This window comes from Cebus imitator, unplaced genomic scaffold (genome assembly GCF_001604975.1).
Source record: "Cebus imitator isolate Cc_AM_T3 unplaced genomic scaffold, Cebus_imitator-1.0 Scaffold173, whole genome shotgun sequence".
NCBI lineage: Eukaryota > Metazoa > Chordata > Mammalia > Primates > Cebidae > Cebus > Cebus imitator.
In genome coordinates, this window is record NW_016107488.1 from 4,210,411 (window position 1) to 4,219,763 (window position 9,353).

The 9,353-nt window shown below is 48.4% G+C and overlaps 1 long non-coding RNA gene across 1 annotated transcript in view; it reads left to right on the forward strand.

Annotated features, from left to right (window-relative positions):
- LOC108315554 overlaps nt 1-8,402 on the forward strand; it is a 10,019-nt gene extending 1,617 nt beyond the window's left edge. Inside the window, exon 2 of the long non-coding RNA XR_005202861.1 lies at nt 7,951-8,402. This is a non-coding gene — a long non-coding RNA (uncharacterized LOC108315554). The remainder of the gene's footprint in view (nt 1-7,950) is intronic.
- The last annotated feature ends 951 nt before the right edge of the window (nt 8,403-9,353 follow it).

Consider the following 9,353-nt stretch of genomic DNA (forward strand, 5'->3'; position numbering starts at 1 on the left):
GGAAGGGAATAGAGGGTAAGGTAGAGAAGGGAAGAAAAGGGAAGGGAGATGGGGAGGGAATGGGAAAGTAGGAAAAGCAGGACGCAGCGCGAAGCCCAGATTTCCCATCAGCTTTTCTGCGATCAGATTGCGCTCACCAATACCAGACCCTGTTACCTGACCAGGCCATCCCCGTCACATTCTCTCCACAAGTTATCTTTTCTCCAACCAGGGCGTTTGGAGATTATTCGCACTAAACTTTCTACCCGCCAAGAACGGTTAGGATTGCCAAGCCACACCACTTTTTGGAGCCTGCTTATTCGCGCCTACCCACCCTCTCCTACGCCCTAGGTTCTCTGAGCACGAGAATCCTTCCCGAGCGTGGCCAAGTTTATTCGGTGGCTCACAGCGGGAAGGGAAGTGCAGTTCGACACCTCTCCCGCAGCTCGGCTTGGAGATCATAGTCCGGCTGTGGGCTTAGCTACAGATTTACGGGACGGTGGTACAGATTAAGGCGGCTCCCGAGACAGCAGGAACCCTGCCAGTCCCGGACCCGAGCTTGCTCCCGAGGGAAGGGTACAGGTCCCTTGAAGCGGGTGGATGTCGGAGAGGCCGAGTCAGCCTGGGCGGTGGCCGGGTTGGCTTGTTGGGCTTGTCTCAGTACGTGGTTTTTAAAGTCCCGACAGGTTATTAGCAAAGGAAGGGGCACCGAGGGTCATGAAGATGCCTCTCACTCTGGCCCTAGCATGCTGAGGTTGGCTCATTCCTCGGCCAGGCCCAGCGAAACAGCCCAAGCACAGCCTGGAGTCTTCCCGTATCTGCGCGGGAGTAGAGTCTGGCCTCCGGCCCTGGTCTCCTGCAGTCATCGGGAGGAGTTCAAGGCCAGGGAGGCAACGGGAAGGGTTTCCGCGGCAGGGCTCGAGGTGGGAAAGGGGGAAAGAAGGAATCCTCTCCGCGTTATCGGCAGGGCGCCGGGCTTGTGATTCTTCCACACCCAGGTTCCAGCTCAGCCGCCAAACCGCTGCCCCAAGGAAACAAATTGGGAGTGTGGATTTAGATGTAACAACGGTGTGAGCTGATGTCCTTACAATAAAAAATATTGAGACTAGAAAATCAGCTCCGAATCCACGATCCTCAAATTGATGTTTAATCGCACCCTCGACTCCAGAAAAGCTGCCAGGGACAAATACGGACAAGTTTTGCCAAAGGTTCATTAACATAGTCTGCACTGAAATAACCGGGGTGCAAGAGATCACATCTTCACTCAGGGCTTTGGGGATCCCCTCCTTGCCTCAGGTCAGTGGGTGGCGGGGAGGGCAAACCTCTGTCTTTTGTTTGTGGGTGAAGGATGCGAATTGTGGCAGCAGCCGAGCAAAGGGGGGAAATTAATTGCAGCCAATTAATAATTAATCCCCTTTAAACAGCTTTATTATCTCTTCCGAGCGACAGAGATTTGTCTGATAACCCCCTGAAGACCAAATGTCAAGTTTAACCAAATAGTTATTGCTTTATCAACCCGAGTCTGCAAATAAATTAATCAAAAGCAAATCTGTCCTTTGTGCGGCTCATTTGCTGGTAATGGATGGATATGAAGATTTGCCGATATTATTGTCTGTCATTCAATCTAACAAAGTGAACATTTATTGCATATATATTAAAAATTATCCTGGAATCGAGTGGCGCCGGGTTGCATTTATTGGAGTCTTCCCAGGGGTGAGGTCCCCTCGGATGGGGGCGCGTGGGATAGAAAGTGCAGGAGCGCGAGTCTCAAATCTCTTTAAGACTCTGTGCCTGCCTCTGTCCCCTCCCCGCGGCGACCTCCCCCTATCCCCTTCCCCAGCCTTCTCCCCGAGCGGCCGCCGGCTGGTCGCACGGCCAGGGCCAGCGGGGCGCGGGGAGCCCAGCTACTGTCAAAACAGAGTCCTGAAGCCCCAAGCACTCGCAAGGGGTCCTGCCCTAGGAAATTTGGGGAGGGGGTGTGATTGAAGAGAGAGAAACGGGAGGGGGGACAGCTTCCCTTTGTCTTCTCTCTAGTTACATCATTTTCTAATTAGGCATAAAATTGTCTTCATACACTGGTATTGCGGCCTTCATAAACATCGCCATTATGGTTTATAAGGACGCCATTGTGGTGAGGCTGTCCCAAAATAGAAAGAGCTGGGGAGGGAGAGGCCTGGAATCGGGAGGCCCGGCTTTGTCCTCCCCTGGGAGAAGATGGATGGCCAGTGTCACGCAGATGATGACTTGGGACTATTAAATTGTCAGAGGGGGCAGAATCTTTACCAGCCCCCAGTGCTGGTGGAAAATTCTAGAGGCAGGAGCCGGGGGTTCTTGGGTGAGAGGGAAAGGCCGGGCAGCTGGATTCGCTGGACAGGTGGAGAAAGAGGTGGGTTAGTGGCTGGCGGAGGCAAAGTGGAGGGCAGTGGGGGCCGAGGTTTCGATCTCCTCCGGGGGCACCCTGACTTAGCTGCTCTCTGAGCTCAGGGCCACTGCATCTGGAGCTGACCTCCCACCTGATCCCCATCGCCAAGGCTGGGGAACAAGCAGGGCTGGAGAAATGAGAGGGGCATCGAACCCGTAGGAGTGGTGGAGGGCTGTGCCAGGCTGGGAGACAATTGTTCTCATTATTCCAAGCTGAGGCCCAAGCCGGGCCACCCGCCCAGTCGGGGGGCGCATCTCTAACTGGATGGAGATGGATGGAGGTGCCCTGAGCTCCCGGCGTCGTGTCAGACCCGGGGCAATTACTGTCCCGCCAGGATGGACACACTGCCTGCCACCCTGACCCCGCGCAGGCCCACTGGCTGCCTAAGCCGCCTGGGTGATTCTCTCTCTCGCCTTTACAATAACCCAACTTGACATAAATAACTCCCCTGTGCTTGTCTACATCTGCTTGACCTCCTGAACCTGCGGAAAATCTTTGTTGCATTTAGCTAACTTACATTTTTCTATAGAAAAAAAAAGCTTTAAAACTGCAAATTCTAGTCCCGTCTGGTCCACCTCTAGTTTGGGTTCTGGTGTATGTTGGAATTCACATTGTCCTTCCAAATTGTGGAGGGCAGTTCCTCCCTGTGAAGACAGGTTTCTCCCTGTTTATGCTGTGGAGCACGGGTGTGCTGTTCTGGGTGTCCTGAGTTTTACAAGGTGGTCTACAGACACTTGGTGCTCCAGGCAGTGGTCTGGTCTCCCAAATCCTCTCCCCTGGTAGCTGGCATGGGAGTGGGGGCCGAAAAGGTGGAGAGGGAGGACAGCAGCTCTCAGGGAGGACGGCAGCTCTCAGGAGTGCTGATGCCCTGCTTGGTCCCGGCTGTCTGAGGTGCAGCTGGGGGACAGGGCCAGTGGGCAGGAGCAGCCAGGTGCCCCACGTGTGCTCTCAATGACCAGATCTGGCAAGGGTAGGAGGAGGCAAGCCCTGGAAGTGCCAAGCTGGCGCCATGCACTCTGGCCGGTTGCCAGGTGCCAAGACAGGAGGGAGTTGATGGTGGTAAGAGGATGGGAATGATTCAGAGGATTCCGTGGAAATCGCCTGGTCTGGTCACTCCAGCTGGCATGGGCCTGGAGATGCCAGAGCCAGCTTTGCTCCCCAAGGCATCCTCTGGGTGGGGGTGGGGGGGTGGGGAGCATTACCTGCCAGGGCCTTCCTACCAGTCATCTCCTGCCTACTTAGTCCCAGCTGGCTACAAGTCAGAAGATCGGGACAGGATCTCAGAATTTAGAGATGGAAGGGCTCTTAGAAGTCAGCTGGCTAGAGTGACTCCCAAGTGTGATGGTATAGAGTCTTATCCACCCCCTGATAGGTTTGGGCTCCTAACTGTCCCTGATGTTTCTGCCTGCAGAAGAATATGGGAGGAGCTGAGGCTGGGCCTTGCCAGAGTAAGCTCTGTTGAACATAGGCCCCGTGCCCTGGGCTTTCCTTGTTTAAGAGTGAGAGAGGTGACAGTTGCAGGAACAAGACCTTGACTTAGCAGCTGTATCAAATTAAATCAAAACAAACACAAAACTGCGGGGCCAGTTTTTCTTATAACACATTATTTTCCTTTTTTTTTTTTTTTTTTTNTTTTATTAATTTATTCTATATTTGGATTTCGAAATTTCTTTTTTTTATTCATGAACAACCACACCTGGCCTCATAATTCTTTAGCTATCTGCCTTTTTGGTTGAACACAGTGGCTCATGCCTGTTATTCCAGCACTCTGGGAGGCCGAGGCAGGTGGATCACCTGAGGTTAGGAGGTCGAGACCAGCCTAGCCATCATGGCAAAACCCTATCTCTACTAAAAATACAAAAAATTAGCTGGGCGTGGTGGTGCATGCTTGTAATCCCAACTACTTAGGAGGCTGAGGCAGGAGAACCTTGGAGGCAGAGGTTGCAGTGAGCTGAGATCAAGTCACTGCACTCCCGCCTGGGCAACAGAGCAAAACTTTATCTCTCTCTCTCTCTCTCTCTCTCTCACACACACACACACACACACACACACACACACACACACACACACACAAGACATCCAAATGTGTGCAGTATGGTTTTCACGTTATCACTGTCAATGTCACTGGAGGTGGGTCCAAGCTGGTGTCTCTTTGATTAGTCTCCCTAATCCCATCTATTCATTTACTGGCCATTACTCATTCTTTGAGTCCAAAAATGTTTGTCAGGAGATAATCCCATATGAGATGAAAGACGAAGAAATAAATAATGAAAACCAGAAAATTGGGTGTAGTGGATACTGGAGGGTTTCTGATTCAACTTGTTTGTGGGACTACAGGATTTTGGTTCAGCCTAGGTTTACCAGCTCCTGTCTTGGGGACCTTGGTCAGGCACTGAAGGACTCTGAGCCTCAGTTTTGACTTCTGTAAAATGAGGGCATTGGATGCATGCTCTGCGAGTCCCCTAAGGCGTCTAGTGTTCTAAAACAGGCACTATTCACAGCCCCTATAGGCATGAACATCAAAGTGTCTACACAGGCTTGAGGGAGATAACAGTTTCTGACCATGCCTCTGAACCTCCAGTTCCAAATCGTGGAGGACAAAGTACAGGGAAGATGTAAAACACACACTAGGTTAGGAATCGGACTGTCATTGATCTAGTAAAGTCAGTTGGCTTATTTGACATTTCTGAATCTGCTTCCTCTCACAGACAGTGGGAATAATCATGCCTGCCCCATTCACTCTACAAAATAGCTGTGAGGATCAACTCTGATAATGTGTGTAAATGTGTTTTGAAAACTATCAAGTATCATGGAAATAAAAAATACAAACAAGAAGCTATGACTCCGCTCTGTAGAAGGCATCCCCAAATAATGAGTGCCTGGAAGATAGGTTTCCCTGTTCTTTTGCTGCGGCAACAATTAGAGTCTTGGGCAGCAGATGTACACAGTTGAAATGACATACCACTTGCCATACTGCTGTCAGGATAGGACATTCTCTCCTTGATTTTCAGCATCCACCTGTGGATATTAAAGAGACGGTCTTTTTCATGCATAGGTGAAATCCCAGAGAGTTCTGGCACATACAGCAGAAATATTTGCTTCGTTAAGCTTCAGTGATTGTTAAGGACTCTGCTGCTTGGAAGATTCCTTGAAAATAAGATTCGTTATTGATTGGAAAAAAGTGAGGACAGTGAAAAAGTCTTTTGAAGCTTTTGGGCTGATCCTCCCTTCTGAAGAAATACGTGTTTTTATTCTTAGCAGGAAAACTAAAATAAAACCTAAACTGTTCTTTTTTATAATATATTCCTTGCTAAGAACTTTGTTAGCTTACTTAGGTTAGGAAGGTGAAGCAAATTTTAAAAGAAACCTTATCTCCTTGCTGAAATGGGTGGAGGAAAATCACGGTGTGTTTTGAGAGAAAGGACTTTGACTCTTATAGAGAAAATGTGTGCCTCTGAGCGGGGAAGCCTTGTAAGGGGAAAAGGTTGGGTGGAAACCCCCCCCTTAAAAAAGAGGCCCACCTTTCTCCTGAGGCTCAGAGGCTCAGAACGTTTGCAAAGCAGCCAGCAAGGCATTTGGCCTGTGGAAATCTTCCAGCAGGTTCTCAATTAAGGGAGCTGCCTTTCCTTTCATTCTCTTAACTTTTGTGTTCAATGTTAAAAACCTGATGCTATCTATTGTGGTGCCATTATCACAGAATGTTGACTGAACTGGTTCTTTTATCTCCATTATAGGGCTGCCTTCCGTGCAGATTTATGCATTTTTGATATTAAATTCTTTATCTCATTAAGCCGACACTCTTGTTGACTTTCATTGACCCTCTGCCCTGGTCCCTAATACTTTTCCATATTTAATATTGAAAGATTTTTCTCAATGCCCCTCTTGGTTTTGTTGCCATCCGTTTGACGGCTGTCCCTAATGGCCTGTGCTGTTTGCTCTGTTCTTGAACTTGGTGGGGTCACACATTCTTAAACAGTGATGTCCTCTGAATGTCCACCCTTGCTGTCCAGCTAAGTTGCCCTGTGTCACAAGCTTTGCCCTCTTCTCCGCCCCTAACTACCAACTGCTCCTAATTGCTTCAACAAACACCTTCCCTAGTGGTGCCCCAGGCCCCCTGAGCCTTTTGGGTTTTGTTTAGCTGCTAATGTCCTGCCTGGCCCACCGGCGGGTTGGCCTCGCTGACCTGATACATCGCAGCTCTTCTCCTTGGAACGCCTGTCTTGTCCAGCGCCCCCTGGGCCAAAGGCCAGGGTCTGGGCAGGATTGACCAGCTGCTTGAGGTGGCCACAAAAGACAACCTCAGCTTGGAACGGGCAAATGAATGTATTCATTTATCTTTCTTTCCCCCCAAACCTATCCACAAACTCAATCTACTGCCGGGCTTGAAACAAAACAAAGGGATGATCTAGGGAAGGGGGGCAGGAGAGGCCCATCTCGCACCAGAAATCTTAGCTCCCTTCTTGGAGGCCGTCTGTTCAGTTTCACAACACTTACAAGACCAATTTCCAGAATTGAAGTTGCCTGGTGTTTTGATTCTTCCTTTGCCTGTGCATTTGTGCCCTGAAGGTCCCTTCCAAATGGATACTAATTGTGGGGGCTGCACGCTGCTGGCTGCTCCAATGCCCCAGGGCCCGAGGACCTGCTTCTCAAAGCCTTAATTGACAAGGACCTGTCTGTATTTAGGAGCAGCTGGTCCAGAGCATTGGCACATCAGTGCAATCTTAACGCAGCATCCCTAGCCCGGAGGATGAGGGTAAATGTGGTTAAAATGAAGGAAGATTTATAGCCGGCCCCCTTGGGTAATAGGACAGGAGACAGCTCCCAAGATTTTCCCCTGCTAGGGGGTTCATTCATCAGCTCCCGGACCTGGTAACCGGGGAGGAAGAGCGCTTAAGCTCTTATTACTAATGGGGGAGGGGCGAAGGCCAGCTTAGAACAATTAGGCAGGTGACAATATTCCACTATAATGCGCCGTCTTCGAAATTGGACCGGGTTTCGAAGACTATCACGGCTGTCTCTTGCTTCCGCGGGCCTTGGCGCCGGGGCTTCCGCCTGGGTCTGGCTCCGGGTTAATGGTGGCGCCGCCGGGAGGCTGGGACGGGAGAGGGGAGTGCACTCTGGCTGCCCTGCCCAGGAACAGGGAGGCTTTCAGTGGCCGCTCGGACTCCTCCTCGTTAGGGCGTTTGAAAGCCCCAAATGGCCGGTGGCAGGGGCCATCGCGTCGGTCAGTTTTTCCTTCCTGCGCCCCATCAGGCGCGCCTGGTTCTCCAACTACCGGCTCCTCCACGCTGCGAGCGCCTTTCTACAACCTGCTGGCTCCGTAGATACAGCCATTCAGCCCGTTACAAAAAAGGTTTGTTGGTTCAAGAGAAACCCGGTTTTGTTGCGATGTGTGGGAAATACTTTGATGTCCGCCCAGTTCGCACGTGTGAACAGGGATAATGGGTTTGGGGATCTTCATTGAAATTTGAAGTTTTAAAGCAGAAATCCTCTAACTTTTGCCTGTTTTTCTCAAGTTTTTCTTCTTTTTTTTTTTTTTATTCCTTCAGGAACAATGCCAACATTGAAGCCCTCGGTTGGAGTCTGCACAGTTGGAGATCTTTGGTGCCATTTTAGACATCTTTGGATTTCATCAATCAAACTGACTGCAATTTTCCATAAAAACCCTGAATTTGGGTCAGAAAGTGGGCAAAGTAGATAAAGATCATTCGAGCTGTCTTATAAGATGATAAATAGATATCCTTTCAGGCCAACAATGCCAAAGTGCAGTTTTGTGATTCCCTTCCATGGGTTCTGAATGCAGTGAGTCGAAAGGATTTCTACATGTTTTCCCATGGTTTAGGAGGTGTCTTTACATACTTGTCAATAGTAGCCTGACCTTTTTCCCCACGGAGTTTCTAAGTGTGTTTTGTTTGTTGCTTTGAGTCCTTTTTTCTTGTGTGTGCGTGTCTCACAAAATACACAAGAAAATAAAGGTTTATTTTTTCTTTTACTGCTCAAATCAATAGAATATGGGTCCCATCTAGATAATTCTCTGCAAATAGACGGGTTTCCGTAGCTCTTGAGTTGCTGTAGAAATTCCATTTGCTTTGCAGCTGCTCTGGAGGCACTTTGGACACCATTTTGGGCACCATGCTGGGATGTAAACTCCCTTTCTTAACAGCAGCAACAACAACAACAGCCCACTGGCACGGTGTCCTTCCTATTCTTGAACTTGACGAATGGCCTTTTGTATAAGGTGTATAAAAGGAAATTAAAAAAAAAAAAGCAAAAGGAAATCACAAAATGACATTTAACCCGCTACCTCTAGAGACCTTTCAGAATGTTAGTTGAAATAATTTCTGAGTGAATAAGAACATTTTATGCTGTGCATTCAGCATATATTACATGCCACTTCCTACCAACTGTCTCAGTTTAATTCCCCGTCTTCTGAATCTCCTTGACCCTTCTCTTCAAAATGTTTTCATTTTGATAATCCTTTCACCCAATGTTGTAGTTAACCAGGTATTTTAAAAGGCTCTTGAAGAATTACTGGATATTCACAGAGAAACTGTGCTTGCCATTCTTGGTTATTTATGAATTAATGATCTGCTGTGTTCTCATAAGCTCATAGCTCTTGTGGGAGCATACACAGTTATGCAGCAAATACATTTATTTTTCTTGATACAAGATTTTCTCCCCATCACATGCACATCATGTCTTTTCTGTGTTTTGCTTTTCCGAACTCCTTGAATATCAACTGTATGTTACAAAGCATCTATAGAAGAGAGTATAGTGCAGTGGGAGTTAATTACTGTTATTAACTTACTGGCTTTATTAGTTTTGAATGAAGCATGTAGCTACTGTGGCTACAGTTATTTAAGCACTCTTTATTAGCTAAAATAATTAGCAATTTTTGGACATACACTCACCATGTAAGATTTAAAATAGCAATTGGAGATTCAGCAACAAT